The sequence below is a fragment of the Ostrea edulis genome, chromosome 1 (assembly GCF_947568905.1).
Source record: "Ostrea edulis chromosome 1, xbOstEdul1.1, whole genome shotgun sequence".
Lineage (NCBI taxonomy): Eukaryota > Metazoa > Mollusca > Bivalvia > Ostreida > Ostreidae > Ostrea > Ostrea edulis.
The window spans coordinates 80015519-80043325 of record NC_079164.1 but is presented as its reverse complement, the minus strand read 5'-3'; the positions used below and the strand labels follow the sequence as shown (position 1 = coordinate 80043325).

The window sequence follows — 27807 nt, the reverse complement described above, 5'->3', positions numbered from 1 at the left end:
CTTCTGAGAGTCACCCATGATACTTGTTAGTACTTTCTTTAAACGATTTGCTATGGCACTAAAACCAATTTTGTAATCAACATTAATAATGATATTGGTCGCCAATTGTTTATATAGCGTCTATCTTTTTCTTCTTGGGAATGCAAGTTATTACACCTTGGGATTGAAATTAAAAGACAAATTGCTGATTTTAAAAACAATGCAAAGTACATCATGAATTGTTGAGTTCAAATCAGTGTATTGTACAGAAAATGAACTCTAGTTCTTATGTTAAATTTTTATATCAGGTTTTGAAGGAAAGGAGTTCATAGCCCCACAACTCAAGAGAGAAGTGGGAAACTTATCTCAGTGAAACTATTTCAGAAAAATGTTGGGAATTTCATTATATGAATGCATCTTTATGCACAAAAGAAAGAAAATTAATTTATTTTCAATACCGTATTCTTATGTGTTATATACACTGTAGCTACAAACTCTTTCCTTCGCAAACTTAAACTTGTAGATAATGACTTGTGTTCATTTTGCAAAAGTGAAAGAGAAACAGTCACTCATATTTTTTATGACTGGGTGTATGTATCTGCCTTCTGGAGAGATTTTGTGAAATGGTACAATGCATTTGTCAAACTCTAACAAAAAGAAGTGTGTTACTAGGCAATATTGATGGAAGTTGTTTGGAAAATTTTCTTCTTTTGTTAGCAAAAAAGCACATTTAAATACTATAGAAATTTAGAAAAATATTGTCAAAATGTATTTCATAACAAATGCAAAATGCTTGGTAAATGGACATTGTATGATAATATAATGGACAAGTAGTTTGTTGAAAATCATAATACATTTATATGAAAAATAAAATAATTACCTTTATCTTTGAATGTGTATGTGTATATATGTATGTTTATGTGTGTATATATATTTATGTGTGTGTATGTATATATTATACATGTATATATCATATATACAATTCACTGTTATTGTTGATACAGAAGGTGCACAGAGTAATTGCAAGTGTGAATGAGCGAGTGTAGATCACAGTTTGAATGTTTGTATGTATAAATGTGTTGAAAATACAAAAATAAAACATTTTTTTAAAAAGTAGGTAGGTAGATAGGTATAGGTAGGTAGGTAGAGAGGTAGATAGGTAAGTAATTCCGTGCCCGATAAACAAAAATTTATTTCATAGTTTGCATAAGAGGGGATGAAAGCGGGGGTGTCCCTCTAGAGCGAGACTTCAAGAGGGTGTTATGGTTCTAGAGTGAGTCTTCTCCCTGGGGGTAAGGTTTATTCTATAGCACGCCTGCTGGGGGGAGGCTCACTCTAGAGCGAGACTACCGGGGGAAGACTCACTCTAGAGCCAGACTTCCGTGGGGGGAAGGCTGGCTCTGGGGGGAAGTCTTGCTCTAGAGTGAGCCTTCCCCCCTGGGGGAAGGCTCACTCTAGAGCCAGACTTCCGGAGGGAAGTCTCACTATGGGGGGAAGTCTGGCTCTATAACACCGGCACTGAAACTGCAACTTTAAAGGCGCCGACTATTTAGTAGTTCTATCCACGGTGTCCCGTGTTTCTAGGAAAATACCTGTGGTCTATACTTTAAGTACTCAAATATAAGAAATGTATATGTGTAAATGTTATTTCCGTCAACTCTAGAAACTTTGCTTGATTACATGTACATTAAGAAAAATCTTCATATTTCATTTAAGTTTTTTTTCAATAATCAAATCCTCTATATCAATTCAGTATTCTTGTATGCTTAATTTCACAAAAGAAACCATGTAGACTTATCGTAATCGCATTCATCATCGGCAGAAAAATTGCGTATCCAGCATCAATCTGAATGAATATCGTTCGTTTTCAATCCAGTGCATGTGCAGTATTCTTGTTAATTACAAAGCCATCATCTTATGAATCGAGAAAAGTAACATGCAAGGTGAAGATAACGAACAGTGATCAATCTCATAACTCCTATAAACAATACAAAATAGATAGTTGGGCAAACACGGACCTCTGGACACACCAGAGGTGGGATCAGGTGCCTAGGAGGAGTAAGCATCCCCTGTTGACCGGTCACACCCTCCGTGAGCCCTATATCCTGATCAGGTAAACGGAGGTATCCGCAGTCAAAATCAGTGTGCCAAGAACTGCTTAACAATCGGTATAAAACACGTCAGACAGCATTTGACCAAATGCGAGGTTGTACTGACGAACTAGATCGTTATAACGACCATAGAATTTGCGAAATGCTGACTTCAATCGAGACTGTTGAAACCCCTGTACCATCAACTTGTTTGTCAGTAGCTTACCTCGATTTAAAAACTGACTATAACACATCATTAATTGGGGGAAATCGTCGTGTATATAGCACAAACTGTTATTGAAAAGTCTTCAAAAACTGCTTACAATCATAATCATTTAATTTTGATAATAAAAACGCTAATTTCTTGATTTTGTGCTCGTACATTTCAGCCACTAGGATCTCCGTGTATATACAGGAACGGAACGCCCACAGAAGTGGCATCGTAAGACAGTGGCTATAAACAGCAACCGTCTAAAAAAAAGACAAACATTCATTCTGTTTCATTGTATTTTTTACCCAATCCGTCGCCCACACTCAGTTATTGCTTTATAGAAAATTGAGGTAGAAATAACTTCCTCATGGATATATATTTGATCAGGAAATAGTATCTTTATTCTATACCTCATTACCGTGTGTAGTTTATATCCAATTATGGAGGAAATTGTGCATAAACCATGATGTTCATCGCATCTTACGTATTTCTCTTCTGTTTACATTTTGTTCATTCAAAAGCTGGACTCGGGGTAGGAGTCTGCGGTCGGTAAGTAATGATCACCATACATAAAATGTAAACCATTTAACTTGATTGAAATGTGATGAAACTTAGAAACAATCATGCTTACATTTAGAAACAATCATGTTTACATTTAGAAACAATCATGCTTACATTTACAAACAATCATGTTTACATTTACAAACATTCATGCCTACATTTAGAAACAATCATGCTTACATTTAGAAACAATCATGCTTACATTTAGAAACAGTCATGCTTACATCTAACGCAGTGTGAACTATTTTTTAATTTGTCCAATCTATTTTTTTTATTTCAATGACGCATTTTAAGGCTTGTATTGTAAATATCATATTGATACAATAGCAAAAAACTGGTGCACTGTGCAAATTTGTAATAAAAGTTTTCAGCAATGTAAATATGAGCAAAATATAGACGATTTGATAAAATGATCAACTTTTAAATACAAAGCGGTGGATTTTTTACAAAAAATATTTTCACCTTTACAATATTTAAATCTGCATTGACGAAATCTTAAACAAAAATTACATGTGTTCGCTGATGTAGCTAATTTAGACATTTTTTTTGGCAGTTCGCCAATGTCCACATTTTTTGTGTTAATGTCTGAATGCAGAAACTAGTATACCCAACGTTCTCTCAAAACGGGCATTGTTCTATGTTTTTCTTGGTTGTCTTCATAATCTACCAATGCCTGTATTGTTTCATTTTATAGTCGGACAATGCCTTCATTGAGCAACTCCATAGTCGGCCAATGCCTGCATAGGGCGACTCCATAGTCGTCCAATGCCTGCATTGAGCGACTCCATAGTTGGCCAATGCCTGCATTGAGCGACTCCATAGTCAGCCAATGCCTGCATAGGGCGACTCCATAGTCAGCCAATGCCTGCATTGAGGGACTCCATAGTCGGTCAATGCCTGCATAGGGCGACTCCATAGTCAGCCAATGCCTGCATTGAGGGACTCCATAGTCGGTCAATGCCTGCATTGAGCGACTCCATAGTCGGCCAATGCCTGCATTGAGGGACTTTCTAGTAGGCCGATGCCTGCATTGGGCCACTTCAAAATAAGTCTTATTTTTGCATTGGACGGCATCAGAGTCGGTCAATGCCTGCATTGGCAACTCCATAGTCGGCCAATGTCTTTATTGGTTGACTTTATAATCAGTCAATGCCTGAATTGGGCCACTTCAAAATCGATCTATGTCTTATTGGACATCAGAGTTGGTAAGATGCAGTAATGATGATCATCTCAAAAGTAAATCAACCAAAACCCTCCCATCCCCCTAAATTCCAAAATGGAAGATTCATTCCGAAATATAATACACAAGCTGAAGACTGCAATATGTAGGGAAGTTGATGTTTATTTATTCCACTTGATCAGCAACTCGTCTTCCTCCTTTTAGGGTTGATGTACCCACCAGTGTATACCTGAAATCAAAGTGACGTATTTTGATTAACAAAAGTCATGCTAGTAACTTTGGAACGTTTGTATTGTACAAACTCATTGACACAGGTTTTAGATTGACCTCGAGGTAAATCTTGTGTTAGAGATTTTATGTAAAGCTTTAAGGTCATATCATAATTGTGAGTATAATTTTCATTAAATAATTATTGAAAACATACTTATTTATGTTCATTACATGGCGAGGTGTTAAATGAATGTGATGATACTGTAACAGTACATCCAACAATTCATGCAGCCTTCCTTTCCACAAATGAGATGGTAAACTGTGTCCTGTGTTGCATGTTCAAAGAAATAGTCTAGTAGCCACTGAGTATGATCTTTCTGATTCTTTGGTTCATTTCTCCTAACTTCCATACAGTTTTCACTACAAAATTTCATTTTATGAATAGAAGATATTTCAAAATTAGATATAGATAGAGACTGAGATGTTAAAGTTAAGACAATGAAAAGGAGTTGGACATGTACCTTGAAAGTTTAAATGTGCAATATTTGGGACATATTGTTCTCCAGAGTGCAGTTGAGTGATGGCTTGTCAACAAAATTAAGATGAAATTTAATTGATTTTAAATAAATGATTTTGACACTGCAATGAGAGCTAGCTGTTCTAGTGACTGGTCTAAAACAGGAAGGATTAAAACACATTGTATTTTAATATAATTCATTAATACTCCTTATAACAATTTTTCATTAAAGATGTTTACATGTAAATAGATCGCCGAATGACATCAGATTTCATTAAAACTAAAATTTTGTTTTACCATCAGAATCTAAATATTCTACTTCATCATTTGGATAGGGTTCTATCTCAACGGTTTCTTCATCAATCTCGATATCTGAGTATGGCTCCATTTCATCTGTTTATACAATACACATTGTATCACATCCATTTCAACATATTTTACATGATTCTACTACATCTGGTCTAATATTGTAACACTATAAGCCAGATTATCTGCTATAAAATAAATCTACAACAACTCACACTGTACCCCACTGTAGATTAAATGATAAAAAGTTGGCTTTTTAAAAAATGTGTGTATAACATGAGTGAGAATTTTTTTTATAATAAAAAAGTATAACATATCATACAAGAACAATGTATAACTCGGGATTTTCCTTACCCATTAAGACATCCATAAGTCTCTGGCCGAAAACTCCGTCTTATAGGGCTGTACCAATAGCTGCAGCTCCCTAACTTTGCATATATTTTTTTAAATATTAATCGTCAGTAACAATTAAAATCGTATAATATGCACCCTTTTCATTGCGCATAATAACGTTACATAACGGTTAACCCATCAGCGTGTCTTTCGCGGATTTTTATATCACTTTAAAATAAAATGATGTAATATGCGGTATGCACGTTACGGTGTTCGCGACAGTTATTTTGGAGAAAAGAATCAAGAAAAATGTGGGTTATTCAGAAAGAGGAAAACAATTTCTATGCTTTCAGAAATAATGTCAGAATGAGATTATGAATCCCCCCCCCCCCCTCCATTACAACGAGTGGATATCCCCAACAAGGACGAATTACGGACGAAGCACATCAACTGTGATCCCTAGAAAGCAATTATTGTAAGTACTAATTAAAATAAACCTCTCTTTATAAATCAAACCTATATAAATTAAATTTAAAAGTATTTCCATAACGATGTTTTCGTGATTACGTCCCATATGTACATCAAGATATGATAAACCAAGTTATACCCAAGTGCCCAATCTCTCACCAGAGGGCGTTACGCTACGCTCCACAACAAAGTGAAGCTTGCGTAGCGCGCCCTCTGGTGAGAGAATGCCAAGTGCCGGGCCGGATTTCTTCGTTGAATGAAAACAAGTATTTTTTAATCATTACTTCAATTTTAATGACAATATATATGTAGGATTCGGATATACTGAAAATAGTGTTAGCGTACATGTAGGATAAATGTACATGAATAAATCAGTTCGGTTACTCACCAATAATTTTACCGAATGCTATGCTTGTTCGAAATGGGGTTTTCCAAAGTACAGGCGTGTTCAAAAAATGTATTACGATTAACGGTCTACGGTATTAAAATGATACTCTTTTTAATGCAAAAATAATTTTAGAATTATGAACAAGCAAGTCATTTACAACAATGTAGGTGAAGTTTAAAATTCAGATGAATACTTCTCTATCTCTCTCGCTCTCTCTCTCTCTCTCTTTAATGCAGAAATATTTTTAAAATTATGAACAAGCAATTAAGTCATTTAAAATAATGTAGATGAAGTTAAAAATTCAGATGAATACCCCCCCCCTCTCTCTCTCTCCAGTGGCGTAGCTTCCATTGAGGCAACCGAGGCAGCTGCCTCGGTAAAAAAACAAAACAAAACACCTTTTACGTTGTTAAAATGTCGACAGCTTCAGACCCCCTGCCTCGGTAATATTCGAACCCAAGCTACGCCTATCCTCTCTCTCTCTCTCTCTCTCTCTCTCTCTCTCTCTCTCTCTCCCCTCTCTCTCTCCCCCTCTCTCTCTCTCTCTCAATTAATGATTCTAACTTTTTTGTGTTCTTTATGACAGATGACATTCCAGGGCGGCCGGAAGCAATTTGCATCCAGAACAAACTTTGACTGGAGTTACAATTACCTCTGCAGGGAGTTGAAAGACATTACAGATGTCTATGATTTTGTGGAGGCAATCAATATATAGCTATAGGTACTGTATACATACAAATGTACATGTAAAGCATTCATAATTACATTCATATTGTATTTGCACCTTGAATAAAATATATCGGTGAGACCGTATACTTCTAAAAACCACCATTTTGCATGATAGTATCAAAATAATTACTAATTGCCTATCATGTTAATTAATTCATTATATCACATACAGGACATAGATATATAAATACATGATATTATATACAGGATATATCTGGCGGATACAGGATTTCTGAAAAAAGGAGGGTTTTTTTTATATGTGAAAGTCAAGTCTCTCTCTCTCTCTCTCTCTATATATATATATATATATACACACACACACACACACTCTCTCTCTCTCTCTCTCTCTCTCTCTCTCTCTCTCTCTCTCTCTCTCTATATATATATATATATATAATTAATCTCTACTGTGTTTATGAACGTATAATGCCTCGTGTATAATTTCTCCCTCACTATATAATGAATAGGTACTGTGCATATAAAATATATACATTTTCTGATACAGAAAAAGTAAATATCAATACCTTTTCAGAGCTCACCTGAGCTGAGAGCTCAAGTGGGCTATTCTGATCAACTTTTATTTGGTTATGTCCGCCTGTCCATCTTTCCACAATTTTAACATTTATATTTCCTCCTCCGGAAGTTCTGAGAACCACGGGGCCAATTTCAATCAAACTTGGGACAAATCATCCATGGGTAAAAGGAATTACGTTTGCTCAAATGAAGGACCATGCCGCCTTTATAGAGGAGACATTCACGAAAATGCAAAAATAATTTAATATAACCTGACCTAATCAATAACTTCTGAACTATTCAAGGAAAAGCTTTTATATTTTGTGTATAGATTTTCACGGCAAGACGTAATTATTTATTAATTTGTGTTAAACTTTGGATCCTTAAGACAGTATATGATCAACACCTTTGAAAAAAATATTGTTTTTTTTTTCTGGACATATTTATATTTGGTGGGGTTGTGGTCTTGGGCACCTGATTAGTAATGTAAAGAGTCCTGGGATGGATTCCCAATTCACCCTGAAATTTTCTGCTTTACTTAATTACATATTGGTATGCTAAGTTATAGATATTGCTAGGCAATTGATCGACATCACTATTTTGCAGGAGAAGCCCTACAAGCAGGACTGAAGAAGGGCTGTGATGTTGTTGGAGTTGATGGCAGAAATGATGTGATCAGGTCCTGCAACAGACTTCTCTATTAGATTAAATAAAATATTGAGTTCCAACTGAACAGAAGTAATTGAAATATGTACCAGTCTTTTTTGTATTCTTTTTCATGAGCCAATAAAGTTACGTCATCTCACTGATGATAAAACAAGGAAATTTATGATATGGTAAAGTAAATTGAATGCATTGACTCTAGACAAAAGGCAATACAAGGCTTGAATTGACTGTACATAGAAAGACTTTCAAAGACTGCATGCATTGAATCTGAAAAAAAAGTCGTCTCATGCCTGCATTGGTGTAATTCAAGTCCTGCATTGGCACTACAAACTTTGCTTCAATTGACTCCGGGGAACGGTCATCTACAGCCTGCATCATCTCTATATACATAAAAAGATTAGTCAAGACATGCAATGGCTCTGTATAATTACATATGGTTCCTGAGATAGCCACTTCGCATTCCTCAGTACATACCTGGATCATACAGTGTTCTGATTCATTTCTAACAGAGTAGTCCAATGCCTGCATTGGCTTTTGACAGAGTGGTCCAATGCCTGCATTGACTCTTGAGAGAGTGGTCCAATGCCTACTTTGGCTCTTGACAGAGTGGTCCAATGCCTACTTTGGCTCTTGACAGAGTGGTCCAATGCCTGCATTGGCTCTAGACAGAGTGGTCCAATGCCTGCATTGACCCTTGACAGAGTGGTCCAATGCCTGCATTGACTATTGAGAGAGTGATCCAATGCATGTATTGCCTCTTGACAAAGTGGCCCAATGCCTGCATTGGCTCTTGAGTGAGTGATCCAATGCCTGCATTGGCTCTTGACAGAGCAGCCCAATGCCTGCATTGGCTCTTGAGTGAGTGATCCAATGCCTGCATTGAAACTTGACAGAGTGGTCCAATGCCTGCATTGACTATTGAGAGAATGGCCCAATGCCTGCATTGGCTCTTGACAGAGTGGCCCAATGCCTGCATTGACTCTTGGAAGAAGGATCCAATGCATGCATTGCCTCTTGACAAAGTAGCCCAATGCCTGCATTGGCTCTTGAGTGAGTGATCCAATGCCTGCATTGGCTCTTGACAGAGTGGCCCAATGCCTGCATTGGCTCTTGAGTGAGTGATCCAATGCCTGCATTGGCTATTGACAGAGTGGCCCAATGCCTGCATTGGCTCTTGACAGAGTGGCCCGATGCCTGCATTGGCTCTTGAGTGAGTGATCCAATACCTGCATTTTCTATTGACAGAGTGGCCCAATGCCTGCATTGGCTCTTGAGAGAGTGGTCCGATGCCTGCATTGGCTCTTGGGAGAGTGGTCCAATGCCTGCATTGGCTCTTGAGAGAGTGGCCCGATGCCTGCATTGGCTCTTGGGAGAGTGGTCTAATGCCTGCATTGGCTCTTGACAGAGTGGCCCGATGCCTGCATTGGCTCTTGAGAGTGGCCCAATGCCTGCATTGGCTCTTGACAGAGTGGCCCAATGCCTGCATTGGCTCTTGAGTGGTTTAATTCTTGCATTGACCTTTGAGAGTTGGCATTGGCTCTCTCGAGATTTGACCAATGCTAGAGTCACACAATGATGGTATTTGCTCTACGGATAGTCATGGAATTCCTGCATTGGCTTTAAAATGAAAATATTTTTGTACATTGCAATCATTTGCGAGAAATACTCATGCAAAGTTTCGTTTCGTAATATTGGTTGTTGCATTGTAAACTAATTCAATTTCCTCATGTTTATTCATATTATGTGTTAATAATGATCGGATCCAAATACGTAATGGCATAGATACCCATTTCAGGCGCATTTATAATTCCCTTAAAAACAAATTGCAAAATGGAGAAAAGTTGCAACAAATATAATCGATAGTATGTTGATGTTTCCATACCACCTTTCGCTGGTCCTTTTTGTGAATGGATATTTTAAACCATATCCTTTAAATCTCGTTACCAATGTGATTATCAACAACTTTTCAAATAAATTAACTCATATCCATTGATTTTGATATCAAAGCCACCATTTCTTTTCAAATCGCACTAAAGATTGATCTTATATTAGAAAAAAATAGTTTGGACAAAAAAAAAATTAGTTCAGAGTCCGTTATTTAGAAACAATCATGCTTACATTTAGAAACAGTCATGCTTACATTTATAACGTCAGGCACAAGTCGTGTTAATATCGTGGCTTATTTGTAGTGATCCTTTGAGATGCTGTCCGAATTATCGAAGTGACGGTACATTCTGCAATCGTAAGCAATTAACGTTTGTTTTTGAATAGTTTAAAATCACTGTAACCATATTCATCATTTCTCCCACAAAAAAATGATGGGGTAAATATGTATCGCTACGTCATCCTATTTTCATTCCCTCAAAAAATGCATTGCGAAACGGTTAGAGTAACGGGACCGTTCTTATGTGGATGAGTATGTTTGAGAGAGACTGTGTGTGTAACATTGATTGATTGATTTAACTCTCAACTCTAAAATTAGTTTTGTATTCCTTAGTTATAGGAGTTGTGATCATTATCTTCACCTTTTCACTGAGTTTGTAGACACTCTGCGGACAGCAATTTCTGCTTGATTCATTCTTCCCGCGACAGACCTAAGTCGTTAAAACAGGTAGTGATAGTTCCATCGCCAAACGCTCGGCATCAGGTGTGAATGTCACGGGTCCTCGGAGATGACCTTAAAAACGGATGGCCCGTGTCACAGTAGGTGTGGGCGCGCTAAAGAACCCTCACTGCTCAATGGCCGTAAGCGCCGGGCATAGGTCTAAATTTGAAGTCCTTCACCGGTCCATATGAGTGGAAAAATTCTCGAGCGAGACGTTAAGCAAGATACAATCAATCACATGTAGCTTTGTAATAAAAAAACAAAAAACCCTTGATTTTGGATCAGATGTTCAAGGTCACTACAGGACTAAATAGCAAAGGCTTGCTCAATTGATATATTTCACTTGAGAAGAAAAATCTCTTTCTAGGGCCTTCAACTCAACATTTAGATATACATTTATCTATTAGTAAAATTCATTTTTATTCATATTTAATTCGTTATATTACAGTGCAGTCAACGTGACAGTCACCACATAGTCTATCACATTTACTTCATATTTGGATATTTTATAGCACATAAATTTTATGGGCAAACTAAGAACTAAACTTTATGACAAACAGGACGTCTTCAGCTTCTCCATCTTCAACTTGAACCTGTTGTAAATTCGAATGCTGATTTGTTTCATACCAATTGTTAGACCCTTCTTTAGACACTGATTTTGAGTACGGGTTACTCCGTTTACCTGATCAACCTATAGGCTCACGATAGATGTGACCAGTCGACAGGAGATGCTTACTCCTCTTAGGTACCTGATCCCAACTCCGGTATATTCAGGGATCCTTATTTGTCCAACTCTATTTTGTATTGCTTATAGGAGTTATGACTTGTAAGATTGATCACTGTTTGTTATCTCCATCTTTCATATAGCAATATTCTATTATCACCTTCATGTAATTTATTTGTCGCTCAACGGATTCGATACACTAGAGCATGTCCTGCGTGTGACCAATTTTAAAATCGAGGCAATCTACTGACAAAAAAGTTGATGTTACAGTGGTTTCAACAATCTCGTTTGAAGTCAGCATTTCGTAAATTCTATTTTGTTAGAATGATCTTATTTGCAAATACAACCTGTTGTAAAGCTTACTTGTTGCATAACAATTGTTAAGCCGTTCTTTACACTGATTTTGAGTACGGGTTACTCCGTTTACCTGCTCAACCTATAGGCTCATGGCGCATGTGACCGGTCAATAGGGGATACTTACTTCTCTAAAGAACCTTCACCCACATCTATTATATTCAGAGATTCGTATTAGCCCTACTCTGAATTATTCCCTGTGGGATTTAAGAGATTCGTCTATGTTCATTATCTTCACTTTTCTTGTAGCTTTGTTACTATGAGTGAAAAAAACACTATTGAGTTTGGGATCTAAAGGACAAGATCACTACGGGACTTCATGGAGAAAACTTGTAGACACTCATTGTGATGACTCTTGTTATTGTTTTATCTCCCATTCTCGACATTTTTCACATATAAAGATACGTCACCAGCCTTTTGTGAAATGCCAGAAATTTCTATCAATGCATGACGTTTACCTAGGCATTTTATTGAACGATAAACCGGGAATATGAGGCCCTATATTATACACTACCAAAAATAGATGGGGTTCAAAATGGCTTCGATAGATCTAGATATATACTTAATTCCTTCGTAAAATAAACATTATTTAAAAAAATATTTTTAAAATCCATCTTTTAGTTTCCGCACTTTCAGAAATGTTATATTTAAATTACATTTATTTCCGTTAAATGATAAAAGTAATCGTTACGTAATAACGATGTTTACCAGCTAATTTGTGTTACCGGTCATAAATCCCTCTACCTTTAGCTGTGTACCAACACTTATCCAGCCGTGAAAAAGGAAACCATGGGATACACTATTTCTAACTATTTTTACAAGACAATCCACATCAGCACTCCAACATCAATAGAAACGCCATTTATAATGCCACCATTAACTCAAACTCTACTTTCACTCCGCACACATCAATATTTGCCTGTACGAAATGCGCGACTCGATGGTAAAAAACCTCGATGATATTTCCCCCAATTTTGGACGACCCTTTAACCAGCAGCGACTACCAAATGTTCCATCCTTTAAGGGACGCACAATTTAAACACAGATGCCTTAAGTTCATGAATCAAAAATATAACGATCAACAAGTTTACTGTGTGTGACGTCACAGCTGCTGCCGCACCGTTTGGGTTTAAGCTAATATGTTATTAAAGGCTTATACATGTATATTATATATATTATGGATAACTTTCTCACATCAAATGTAATGTTAAAATTTTTAAAAAAATCCAATTGTTCCTTAAAAGTTGTTTATTAAATTAATTCACAAATGTATAAAAATTCTAATAATTTCTTTATCCCGTGGAGATCCGGGTTAGAATAGGTCCTCAGTACCCCATTGCTTGTCGTAAAAGGTTACTAAATGGGGCAGTCCTTCGGATGAGACCGCAAAACCGAAATCTCGTGTCACATCAGGTGTGGCACGATAAAGAACTCTCCCTGCTCAATGACCATAAACGCCGAACATAGGCCTAAGTATTGCAGCCCTTCACCGGCAGTGGTGACGTATCCATATGAGTGAAATATTCTGGAGAGGGATGTAAAATAATATTCAATCAATCTAATAACTTCTTTCCAGTTTTGTTTTTCAGAACGCGACCTCATCTTCATTGTCCGATTTCTACATTGATCGCTCTGCAGTAGGACATATTCGTTATATTGATTCTTGGCAGGGTATATGGACTCACATTCCCTGTCAAAGTATATAACAGCTTGGGAGAGAATATAAACTTTGACAGGGAATGCGAGTCCATATACCTTACCAAGAATCAATATAACGAATAATGTATCGTGTCAAAGCCTTCCGTGACGCTAGAACTTTAAGGTTGTTCGCAACACTTTTCACATTAATGCCGGTGTACGTTGTAAATTAAGACTTTTCTCCGAAAAAAAAAATGGGTTAAGCATAGCATTTCCCCAAGGAAAAATAAACTCAGAACCATTTTTTCCCTAGGTAGAAGCACCCCAGTATGGAATCTCACAATTGTCCCGTTTCCAGTAGCTAGCCTTTCCCCACAGTAGTTATCCTACTCCCGGAAACCTGGCTATATAAAAGTAGTAGGACAAGTACTAGATAATAGAATTCTCCATATTTAGGTTTCTCCCACCCCATTTGGGATTTAATTTTAGTAAAATGTTCTTCGGATAGCCAATTGCGTTGTCAACTAATACTTATATATTGCATACAAAAGTATGAGGGTTTTTTATGAAGAAGCATTTTAATGTCCATCCTTCCGTCTGTGTACAATATTTCCAGATGATATCCTTTATAGATATCGAATCTATTAATGAAATTTTGTCATGAATATTTCAGGTCAAATAAGGCTATTGATTTTGAGAGAGTTAAATAAAAGGTCAAAGTAGAATTATTCTATGGTAGAGAATTTGAGGACTGATATAAGAAAGTTTTTTTTAATGGAAATTATGATTATGTGTCTGTGATACTTTAGAAAAGACCTGAATGATAAGTAAACTAAACCATTACAGAAGTTAGGGTAAGACTCAAAGTTTCAAAAAATATTTTCGCGACTCGACTCGCAAAAATCCAAGATGATTGTGATTTACACTGTCTCCATCGTCAACTTCCCACATTTATGTAGCAATATTCCATTATCACCTGCATATGGTGTTTACATATCTCAACTGATTCGATATGCAAGAGCTTGTTCTGGGTATAGTCAGTTTTTAAATCGAGGTAAGCTACTGACAAACGAGTTGATGGTACAGGGATTTCAACAGTCTCGATTGAAGTCAGCATTTCGCAAATTCTATGGTCGTTATAACGATCTAGTTCGTCAATACAACCTCGCATTGGGTCAAATGCTGTCTGACGTGTTTCATACCGATTGTTAAGCCGTTCTTGGCACACTGATTTTGACTGCGGATAACTCCGTTTACCTGATCAGGATATGGGGCTCACGGCGGGTGTGACCGGTCAACAGGGGATGCTTACTCCTCCTAGGCACCTGATCCCACCTATAGTGTGTCCAGGGGTCCGTGTTTGCCCAACTATCTATTTTGTATTGCTTGTAGGAGTTATGAGATTGATCACTGTTCGTTATCTTCACCTTGCACTGTTTATATTGCAATGGACGATGTTTTTTAATCTATAATGTGAAGTACCCGTGGAATTTCAAGGCCTACAGTTAATTAATAAGACCTTATTGGTTTTGAGGTCAGATAATTTAATTAAAGACCATTCAAAAATTGTTCTTCCGCAGAAAATCAGCGGTGATGGCAATGAGATGTAATAAGACTCAAATATCACAAATAGCAAGGTACATGCATAAATTTGAAGGGTTGATTTAGAGTCTCTGAAAAGGGAGGCATTAACTATAACCAATCTCAATTGGGGACAGGAAGCACCGATTCCTTTAAATGAATGCCAACTAATAACGGCAGGTATTAATACCTTTTCACCTTAAGCCGCACATAGTGGAGGCCAATGAGCTTGTACATTTTCCAATAGTGTAGTTTTTAAAAAAAAAAAAAGGGGGGGGGGACGTACGGTTGTGTCTGACTTTAAATCGGATTTAGTCTTTTCTACTGTCCCGTGCGCTTGCGTATGTTTGGTTTTCCTAGCTATTCTTGCTTTGTTTATTTCTTCCGATAACCAAGTAAATATTTTAGATACTATTGCTGGATCGAGTAAATGTTCTTTCAAACCCTAATCTTTGCTCCTCATGAAAATATTAAGTGTGAAAGAGACACTTCAAACGCACTGTGCCACAACATATGCCAGAAGTGGTGTAAATCAAATGCGGATTCTAAAAAAATCTACAAAACCTTTCTCAACAACATGAAAACGTATGACTTTTCAACTATTTACCCCAACATTCCTCACGATAAATTAAAGACTAGAATTTGACGATTGAAGCGATTAAAAATGAAATATTGGTATCTAGCGATCAGTCACACCAAAGACTACAAAGAATTGTCAACGAGGAACTCCAGCATCTTTAAATATGCTTGTGCGTAGAATCAGAGTTGTGTTTGACAAATTATTTTTTTCAATGGCTGATCTTAAGATATGAATATTTCCCTTTTCCATGTTTATTGAACAAGCAACTGCCTATGATGTCATAAAGTCAAGTGTGTGAAGGACTAAAGTATTTAGAAACTGATGTTGGGTTTTATCACAATACACACAAAAATCTATCAGTGTTTCCAGGAAAATTTTGGGTTTGATTTAACATTTCAATCGACACCAATTAACATCCTGATTTCGAAATGTCTGCTTAATGATGATAGTGGGTCACGTAATGTCGTGACCTAACATATAACAATTGCATCTCTCACCGATCAGCTGATTGTGAAGAAAAACAGTATTATTCAACTTCGTTTGATACCACTCTGATAGATGTGTTTCTTTTACATCAATGTTTTTATTAGATACTATTTCTCTATTGAAACCCTAACAATTTTTGTCAACACGAAAACGACGAATGGAATTAATAGGGACTCAGCTATATAGCCTACTGCATATCGTGCAAACTAATGTGCAAGCACCTACTCGTTTGTTTGTATTATTTATGATTTACAGTCATTCAATTAATTAGTTATGTTCCACGTTTATGTACCTAAAATAAAGTATTTTGTATCTATCCGAATATTTCCTCCATAATCCATTGAACAGTCAATGGTCAATCGAATAGATGTTTAGGGGAAAATGATCTAAACATTGCGAGATCAAAGTTAAAGCAGTTCCTAAAAATAATACCTGAAGTAGGCAGATGTTTTTATTATCGTATATAATAAATATTTAATCTTTAATTAAGAACGTTGTCGTAGCTAAAATAGACACAATGCCCCCTCCTAAAAAATGAGCAAGGCAGTTATATGTCTGAGAAAACATTCAATATAATGAATACCTGTTTAAACATCACGCTTTATGGTTCAATCGAGAGTTTACGTTATATGTAGGAAAAAAATATTGATGTTTCTCCACAGAAATATATAAATTGTGATGATAATAATTACAGTAGTGGTCTATACCATACCACCCCCTAGCAAAATAAAACCCACAGGAACCGTTAATTTTGTCAGTAATAATTGTAGTAGTTGTCTGTATCATACCACCTGTTTTAGTAGGGGTGGTACGGTATATCCAGTACTATTACTATCACCTCCTGTAATTCCTCGTTGATCAGAATACAAACAGCATCAGATATACATTGAAAACTGGGTATTTTTATAAGATCACCATTTATTGAAAACCACCAACACCCAGTTTAAACTTCACGCAAGTGATTTGAAAAGAAACACTAAAGGGCATATTGTACATGTAACATAAAGAAATATCTAATTTTTGACAATAAAAATCGCAGCACAGCACATTTGGATAATATTGCAAACCACAATTATAACATCAAATCCTGTGGTGATCCGGATTGAAATAAGTGCACAGTACCCTTTGCTTGTCATAAGAGGCGGTTAAAGTTGTGTAATCCGAATTACGACAATTTTTTCCATCTTGCAAATACTCTATCAAATCATCGCACGTATGTAGTTATGAGGATGTATCACATGTCATACATGTACATTATTTCACCTGTTTTAATTAATTTTAAATCTGTGTTTACAAACAAACGCGTCACTCTGCCATTTCAAGTGACAGTCACGTGATCAGTTCAAAATTTCAAATCGTCGGTGACCTTGTCTGTGTAAAGCTGTGTGTTTTGTAACAACAGTATCTTGCCATAAGTTTAATAGAAATAAAAATATCAAATACCTCTTAGTAATTCATTGTTTTACGTTCTTTCAACCTTCAAATTAGACATAATACGGCATGTTGGGATTCCCCTGACGCGCGTGGGGCTATTAATCAACGCCTAACAATGAATAATGTATGCGTAATTCGGAACACCTCGAGCCTTTCACCGTAAAACACCGTGTTTTCGGTGAAAAGTCCGATGTGTTCCGGATGATTTTATTTTATGTATCCTTGGACGAATTTGGCTCCAGTTTTTGACACTTTAGTTTTCCTTTTAGCTCTTACAAATTTATTGTTATTTCGAATTTCCAAAATTCCGTCTTGAACATCACCGAAGAGACATTATTTGTGGAAATACGCATCTGGTGCATCAAAATTGGTACCGTATAAGTTTTACATTACGACCTCTGGGTCGAGGCCTCTGCTGGCGGACTGTTAGTCCCCGAGGGTCTCTACAGCCTAGTAGCTAAGTACTTCGTTACTAGCTTGAAAATACGGATGTATATTTAATTTCTTTGATAAAATTTAGACATTCATTTCAAAATTAAGGATCATTTCCCTCATGCATAGCTCTTATCCTTGGACGAATTTGACTCCAGTTTTTTGACACTTTAGTTTTCCTTTTAACTCTTACAAATATTGTTATTTCAAATTTCCTAAATTTCGGCATGAGCATCACTGAAGAGACATTTCTTGTCGAAATGCGCATCTGGTGCATCAAAATTGGTACCGTATACGTTTTACATGTACCACACGTATAATAATAATAATAAGTACACTTATATAGCGCATTATCTAAAAATACTCTAAAGCGCTGTACAACATACTAAAATTTACAATTGATAATTAAAAGAAAAACCACAGAATACACAACGAATAATTCTTACACAGATAAGCACTTGTTTACTTTCTAAATAATCTTCTGTTTTCTTTTACATGTAAATGTTTTCAAGCATGTAATTAAGGAAAAGTTAATTACTTTTAACACTAATTGATCTGCTTGAAAGTAATTATGTACAAAAATGATACATGAACATCGGATCACACAGCTTTAAATTGGGTGAGAACACAAAAAAGGAGATGCCGTATCACAGCAGATGTGGTATGATAAAGATTCCTCCCTCCTCAAACGCCGTAAGCATTGATCATCGGCCTAAATTTGCAGCCCTTCACAGGCAGATTGGTGATGTCTCCATATCAGTGAAAGATTCTTTTGATTTAATCAATGAAATATGTTCAAAACAAAACAAAGATTTTCGAGAAGAACGCTAATCATATAATCAATCAATATAACACCATCAAGAAATGTCTCCGTGGTCTGATGCTTAATACTTAGGTCGTCAACAGTCACCAAACAGTGACACGTGCAAACTTTGTCCATTTTGTGGAAATGAGTTAATCCTTATTGAAATGATCCTTATTGAACTACGCGAAGGAAGAGGTGGTAGTCTGTAAACATATGCCTCTGCTGGACAAGACGAAAACTGAAGATGGCGTTCAATTGAGTTGGTGCGCAGAATCTCCCATAGTATGAAGATGTAGTGAAAATCCTTATTGAAAGTATAAGTAGCATCAAAAGACTTTATATTAATTGAATATTATTTATATTCAATAAGCAAAATTAATAGAAGTACAAAATGTTTTTCAACAGCATATACAAGTATGGTAATGTAATGACGTCGTTTGACTTGAAAATTATAAAATTGTAGGTGTATAATAACTTACCATAGGTAATTGGAGTTTTGTCAGGTATCACGACTATGATATCCCTTTAAACTCAAACGCCACCGTGCTGCTCCAGTCGTTCTAGCTTGTTATCAGGTGCCATTTTCGTTGGAGTGTAGGGTGGCTACACAGAATCTGAAGAATGCCCATAAGAACATGCTGATATTGTTCCTATCATAGTGCCCTTTGTAATATTCAGATGCCAATGCGAGTTCATGCCACAGATGTCACATTTCCGTAGAAGCTTTCCTAATCTTGATTCTGATTCAAGGAACTGTCGTTCATCTTTTGGCTTCACTTTCAGTCGCAATGGGAAAATATTGGAGTCCTCATTCTCACTATCACTTTCCTCGGGAGCATCATATTCGGGATCTTGATAATCACCCTCATCACTGTCATCATGTTTATCACTGATTTGATCTGGCTGGTGGATTGTCTGGACTGTTGATGGGATGGCAATAGACCAGCAGCCACTATTAAAGGCATTTCACCAAACAGACTCAAACAATGAACACCAGTAGACACTGTAGTCACGATTGATGATGGAAACGATACTTGAATGCGTCTTGTCCGTTGGGGAATTGGGATGAAATCTTGACACCACTTGGAGCGGGTTTCTATTGAACTTGTTCTTACTGGATTTATGACTACATATTTCTCATTCGTTATTGTTACAGAGTTAGCCTGGACCACACCCGACACTGTGTCGGTAGTAGATACTTTGTATGCGGTTGCCTTAGGGGTACTGAAATGGAATCCAGGTTCTTATCTGTCGCCTTTTCAACTACCCCTAACTCTTAGATTTTCTGAAATGAGTTAATAGTGTTTAAAAGCAGACATAAACTGTATATTTATAGATACATGAATAATGTATCATGCCATACAGTTTGCATAGAAAAAGTAAGGGGGATACTTGTTACAAATGAAACAGATCTAATCTAATCCCTGTCATATTCTTTATAATTATCAATTTTCTATTAAACTTCAATGTTGTAAGATATTAAAACTTCATTTTTAAAGGGAGGGCAGTCAAAGAAGAAAACGGTGATTTATTTAAATTACAAAAAGACAAGCAAATGATAACAAACACAAAAAAAGAAGTTTTCTCTAATCAAATTTCTAATTCCTAGTGAAGGAGAGGGGGGCAGGGTATCCTTATTTCCTTCACAACCTCATTTTGTTCGATTGGGGAGATAGCACTCGTCCTTTGGTCTTCGAGCTTACATTCTTAGAATTTTCACTACCACTTTTAAAAAGTAAAGGGGTCACTTCAGTATCTCATTTTATATGAATAGAAATGTTTTGAAAGGTAGGGGACCCCTTCACTGTATCTACGTGCCTGATTGAGATGGGGTATTTGAGCACTTCACCCCCACCTGCTGACTACGAATTTTAAAACGGTACACTGCTGAGTAGTACAGCTGTAGGTTTAAAGAATGCTCCTATACCACTTCAAACCCAAACATTCCATTCTTCATTTAAAAAAACTTCCAAACAAAGATACATTCCTGGATCTAGTAAATGTTCTACCAAGCCCCTATCTTTGCACCTCACAAAAATATTAACAGTTGTGAAGGAGAAACTTCAAACGTACTGTGCGACTACATATGCCAGAAGTGGTGTAAATCAAATGTGGATTCCAAAACTGCTTAAGAACTGTTAGCAAACTTGAAATCGCAAAACCTTTCTCAAATCAAAAACTTCTCTCGAGTGTCCAGGGGTTTTTGTTTGCCCAATTCTCTATTTTATATTGCTTATAGGAGTTATGAGATTGAGCACTGTTCGTTATCTTCATCTTTCAGTGATTAACATCTGGGGCAAAATGAAACAGTCTTTCTGATTGATCAGTGTACATATGGAAACCTCATGAACATGTATGTCTAAAAATGGAGGAATGTCGAAAAAGGACGAAGATAACGAGTAGATCAATTGTAAACGGAGTTATCCGTAGTGAAAGTGTGCCAAGAACAGCCCAACAATGAAACATGTCAGACAGCATTTAACCTAATGATAGGTTGCAATGGCAAACAAAAAGATGCATCTGATGCAAAATCAATGTCAACTGTTTCTGCGACATTACCCCATAATTAACTCTATGCTCAAAGTGGTGTGTAGAAATAAGAAAGAGGAAGAGTGAAAATGTAGGACACAAATCAACTGATACCAATCTATACGATGTCCTTTATTCTATTTGCGTTTTAAATAAATTAATTTATAATGATTTTCTACGTTTCGTGGACGAATGATATAATTGCTTTATCGCAATTCACCTTTGAATTAGAACGCTTTACCCGATATAGTATTGCATTGTGTGACGACACAATTGAATGAGACGATTGAACAATTTGAATGACATGTTTGATGTAATACAACAAGATTTTTCATTGGCCGATTACAGCCCACCCACTTTCTAGAGCGGATTCAGCTGGAGAACTGTACATAGCTCTCTGAAAAGATCCACCTCTTATAAAAACCTTCGATTTACGTGTCACAAAAAGCTGCGGACGGTTGAGGCCTGAAATGTGTTGCTGTCTCATAAACTCAATATAAAAAAATCTCAACATATTTTCCTACTATATACTTGCGTCCAAACATACCTTCAAATATTCATTATAGTCACACACCACCCGAAAACTCGCAGCTTCAAATGATTTCGTTTGTTGACGTAGCCATGTTAGGTAGCCGGTCAATTCGAACTCTTGCTATTGGTATCTATTCATAAAATCGGTTGTAAGTTATGTATTCGCTCTTCATTTATCATCAACACGAATAATTAATAGAAATTAAAACATTTTGTACCAGTTTTTGTAAAGGTAAAATAAGCTCTAGATGAACGAAAATGATACATAAGCCCATTAGATGGAGATGGCCGGCGCGGCCGCTCATGACTAATGAAAGCCGCACTGCCGTGAGTTTAGCTATTTGAATAATTATCATTTAATACGACTTGGGTGGTATATTATTTAAACAATTTAGCTTAAATATTTGTGGGTTATTAGTACACATCTAGACGCTATTGTGCCAATATGGAAATGGACCGGGATTCGAATTGACTGGCTACCGAACATGGCTACGTCTACGAACGAAATCATCAAAAGTTGTGATCGAGTTTTTGGGTCGTATGGGGCTTTAATAAATATTTGAAGGTATGTTTAGACACAAGTATAGTAGGAAAATATGTTAGGAATTTTTTTCATATTAAATTTATGAGACAACAACACAAGAATATAACTTTTTCTCTTTCTTCCTTTGAAGTTTTTTTCCCATCTAGCATCTGGCCGTCATGTTTTCAAATGCTGACTACTCCCGTTTAAGGGAATTTGGGCGGACTTATACATATGGACCAATGAGAGTTTCTGTTGCATTTCGCAATTGTATTACAAACAGATTCAATAGTGTCGTCACACAACGCAATACTATATCGGCCAAAGCGTTCTAATTCAAAGGTGAATTGCGATAAATGAAAGGTAAAGATAACAACCAGTGAGCAATCTCATAACTCGTACTAGAAACACCATAGGTGGGAACAGGTGCCTAGGAGGACCAAACATCCCCTGTCGATCGGTCACACCCGATGTGAGCCCTATATCTTGATCAGCTAAACAGAGTAATCCTTAGTCAACATTAATTTGCCAGGAACGGCCTAACAATCGGTATGAAATACGTCAGACAGCATTAAGCAAATGATGGACTGCATTTGCAAACTAGATCGGTTTAACGATCATCAAAGTTGCTATCAATACTGCGAAATATGATTTGAAAATTATCATTTCGATTATGACTCATCAGCCCAATTTACCCTTTTATGAAATTGTGTCTTCGCTTATCAACGTATTTTGACTTCAATAACGTTTTGTTTATTTTCATTTCTCTGTGGTGTGTTTCTATGTAACGGTGGTGACGAATCTTTGTACAACTTCAAACGATTTACATGAGATTTGCATGAACTGACGAGCGATGTTCCATGTCATCATTATAGCACCGTAACCTAAATGAATGCTTTTAGTTTACCTTTGGACTTTCCAATTAAGGCTCGAGCTTATGTTTATTTCCCGGTTTTAGTTTCATAAGGTTACATGTACGTAATGCTTGACCCCTTGATTGAAATGGAGGAAAAATTGATAATTTATCATATAGCTCTTTATTTGTGTTGTGTACCTCTTCAACAATTTCTTCTTCAATGATTTTCACTTTATACATCACATTTTGTTTAAGCGCCTAATCAAACTATTCAGAGAGTGTTTAAGCAATATAATTTCTGATCTCAAATCTTTCACGATTATGCCAGACAATAGGTTGAGTATGAAACAGAACTTGATACCTTGTCAGAATGGATAACAGAGGACTATCACAATCACGCATAAACACACCAAAACGAAAGTGCGTACTTCTGTGTTTAGTAAACGAGAAATGATCAGATAGGTGACATGAGGAAGAAGTTAAATGTTGACAAAGCTTGTAACAACATCTCCGTTCTTTGTATGACTCATGATTACAACTGTATATTAATCGAACTTGGCATTTTTCCACATTTGGTAATCGTACGTATACTCCAACTTTCCTTTCAAACGATGAAATTTTTCAGTTAAAAAAAATGATATCACAATCAATAGTACGGATATATATATATGAGTTACCGTACCTATATTGGATTCATAAACTTCCCAAAATCCCTCAGAAGTATAGATGCATTGCAGGATCCAATAAATGTTGTAAGTCCCTATTTGTGCTCCTCACCACAATGTTAACAACTGTCAAGGAGAAACTTCAAACATATTGTGCTATGACATCTGCCAAAAGTGGTATAAATCAAATGTGCATTCTCAAAATTCTAAAGAAAGTTAAGTAAATTTAAAATCCTAAAACGTTTCTCAAATCAACCACATAAAAACATGACTTTTTTTCAACACTTTACATGATCATTCCTCATGATAAATCCAAGATTTGACTTTTTGACACCATAGAACTTTGCTTCTCTAATAAATAAGGAAAGAGGAAATATTCATATATTGTAATCAGTCATTCAAAGTATAAATTTGCTAATCACAATTCTGATTCTATACACAAGTATATTAGTGTTAGAGTCCTGCGTGATAATACCTTCGTACTATTTGGTGATCAGGTTTTCCAATAGTCTATTGGAATTCCCATGAACACGAATTGTGCTGCTTGCCTAGATGGTCGAGCGGTCTAGCGCGCTGGTTACATCCTGCTAGGATATTTGGTTCCGCAGGTCGTGAGTTCAACCCCGGGTAGGGGCGGAAGTGGGTATCCAAATAAAGTGAAATTTTCTGTGCTTTATATCAAATATTTCATCACTTAGGGCAGTTATGTTCATTTAAGAGTTCATTGCTATTTATGTGCTTTATATATATATATATATATATATATATATATATATATATATGTAAAACTTATACGGTACCAATTTTGATTCACCAGATATATTTCGAAAAGTGTTTTAATGTCCACATTTTTGGGCTATATTTAGCTCTAAAACTTCATAGTTATTTCGGATTTCCAACATATCAGTTGAGCATCACTGAAGAGACATTATTTGTCGAAATGCGCATCTGGTGCATCAAAATTGGTACCGTATAAGTTTTACATTATGACCCCTGGGTCGAGGCCTCTGGTGGTGGACTGCTAGTCCCCGAGGCTCTCTACAGCCCAGTACCTAAGTACTTCGTTACTAGCTTGAAAATACGGATGTATATTTAATTGCTGTTATAAAATTTAGAAATTCTTTTCAAAATTAAGGATTATCTCCCTCATGCAAAGCTCTTATCCTTGGACGAATTTGGCTCCACTCTTTTTGGCTATATTTAGCTCTAAAACTTCATAGTTATTTCGGATTTCAAACATTTCGGTTGAGCATCACTGAAGAGACATTATTTGTCGAAATGCGCATCAGGTGCATCAAAATTGGTACCGTATATGTTTTACACACACACACACACACACACACACACACACACACACACACACATATATATATATATATATATATATATATATATATATATACTCAGGCTGATGAAAGGTGAATATTGTGGATCAGTTCTTTGAATATATCCTATTTCGCTCCGCTTTAACAATGAAAACCTACATATGTAAAAATCCAAAAACATGTAGTCTGTGGTGTAAATACGTTTGTAGATTAGTGTAGTTGAAGTGTTAGTTGTTTTTATATGCACTTTTTATTGTTTTGTTAAATTCTTTGTTAATATTGACAACATTATATAATTCTTTTCGTTTGTCATGAAGAAGGGAAAGGTCGTCCCGAGACAATCTGGTTGTTCTTGTCGTTGGTCATTTTAGTGCTTTGTATAATGTTTTGTATTTGACCTTGTATCCACATTGTTGATCCAGCACTTCTAGGTATCGGGTGTTGTTGGAACGTGGTGATTTATGCTTTCTGAAATACTATATACTAATATTAGTGAATATCAGCCCACACTTAAACGTACGCTAGATTTACGTCTATGAATTTCAGTAAATATGGATTCAAACATCTCACCTCTGGTGTCCCCAGTGGCTGGTGATTGCCCTACTTCCAATTTTGTATTCTAAATAAGATTTCATGAGACTGATCACTGTGGTCTTGAATTTTTCATTTTCAAAATAACTTAATTGAGCGTTAAATTTTTCATTTATTTTTCATTTTTTAATATGAAAAATTAATTGTTTCAATTCAGACATTCTACGCAGATTGTAAATGTATAAATACAACGTTTACCATTTTATAAACTAAAAATATGAACATGGAATTGTTAAACCAATAACCAATGCTGAATTATAAAACGTAAATACCGGTATGTGAATATAATTATTAAATAAATTGAATTAAAATCACAAACCAAACAATAAAATAAAATTCATACTCAGAAGTTAAAGCGCAAGCTCAATAACTATAAAATTGTTGCACTGGTATCTGTCCATACTATGACTGACAATCATAACAAAAACTTAAAATTCCTGTACATTTTTCAGCTTGTGATACAGGTACCTATGGACACAATTGCTCTGAAAGTTGTGTTTATGGATCGTATGGATTTGGATGTTCAAAGAAGTGTAACTGTTCACGTGATCAGTTTTGTGACGCAGTTACAGGATGCTCAAATAAAAGCAATGGTAAATATCTACTCAACGAATTCGTTTTAGCAATGTATGTTAGCTATTTGCATTTTATGTCACCTGAGTCATTCAATTCTTTATTGTCCTTGAGTTATACAACTCATCGGAATGCATCTAGTGCATGTACATGTATATACACAATATGTATATAATTGTATAAGATAAACAACAGGTGATTGGACAGGAGTTAGGTACCTATGGACACAATTCCTCTGGAGGACTGTGTGTTTATGGATCGTATGGATTTGGATGTTCAAAGAAGTGTGACTCTTCACGTGATCAGTTTTGTGACGCAAGTATAGGATGCTCATATAATACTAGTGGTAAATATTTACCCTAAAATGCTAAAATGAAGTTTAACAATACATATACATGCTATATTGCTGCCGACCAGGCGTATACATGTATATCGATTCATGATCATCCATATATGATACCATACTGATAAGATTAGAATTGATTTCTGGGTTAGTGAAGCTTTGTTTGGCATCCTACAGTCTGTAGACTATGGAGTAGCGTCTGATGAGGTAGCTGTTGGAGTTATCTTTCCTTGACGCAAGCCTGGGCTGTTTTATGGAGGTGTCGTATCACCCAGAAAACTATCCCTCCCGGTCTTCCTGATATGGTCCAGAGGAATGGAAGATCCAATACATCTGGTATCAGGTTGACTGTTGGGGCTGCCAAAGAGAGCACCATGTTGATGGGACTATCCGCTTATAGGGCTCTACTCCAGATTTTTCTGTTGGGATTGTCTCCCTTAGCCTTTGGCGATACAAAGCCGAACCACAAGGCAGTGTTCTTTCTACTTGACCCAGTAGGAGGGGGTTACTTGATGGACATTAAATTGTTTTCCATCCTGAATTTTATACATTAGGCAGTATTTCCTTCAAGTACCTCAATATCATTATGTTACAAATTTTCCTATCAGTTCCTCTCAATTCTTAGGCAATCAAAAAGCAGTAATACGGCTACTTGAAGCTTTCGCCATTTGTTTGAAAATAAGCAGGATTTTCTCAGCGACGTTTTTACACTTTTGATTGAAGTTTAAAAAATACTACCTATTTCATTTATATTATAAACTGCTTGTGTTTTATCATAGATTAATTGGTGCATACTAAGGTGTATATATAATGTGTGAATTTAGTACCCTGTAATGTAAAAAATCAGCACCTTTCACGGCAACTTGTTCGCATGTGTCTTTGTTTTGTGGTCTCTTTTGTGCCACTTTTTGATAATTAGTAGTGTTTTTTACATGTATATTGGCTGGAATCAATTTTTGTAATTTACATATTTATTTGCTCATTTGCAAACCTAGTCATTAGTAAACGGTTGTTTGTATTAAGCTGTCCCAGCCAATTAATTTTGTATATTTTGGTCTACTACGTCATTTTGTTTGCACTT

The 27807-nt window shown here is 36.2% G+C and overlaps 3 long non-coding RNA genes across 3 annotated transcripts; 2 read left to right on the top strand and 1 right to left on the bottom strand.

Moving 5' to 3' along the window:
- The first annotated feature begins 2669 nt into the window (after positions 1–2669).
- Positions 2670–26390, top strand: LOC130054113 (uncharacterized). Its single transcript, XR_008802390.1, has 3 exons — positions 2670–2829; positions 10341–10393; positions 26263–26390. It is a non-coding gene; the product is annotated as an uncharacterized LOC130054113 (long non-coding RNA).
- Positions 3871–4824, bottom strand: LOC130054099 (uncharacterized). The gene is made up of 3 exons (XR_008802366.1): positions 4753–4824; positions 4446–4651; positions 3871–4250 (listed from the first exon to the last, which is right to left on the bottom strand). It is a non-coding gene; the product is annotated as an uncharacterized LOC130054099 (long non-coding RNA).
- On the top strand, positions 6050–9352 carry LOC125679485 (uncharacterized). The gene is made up of 3 exons (XR_007371828.2): positions 6050–6121; positions 6830–6964; positions 8092–9352. It is a non-coding gene; the product is annotated as an uncharacterized LOC125679485 (long non-coding RNA).
- Positions 26391–27807: the final 1417 nt, after the last annotated feature.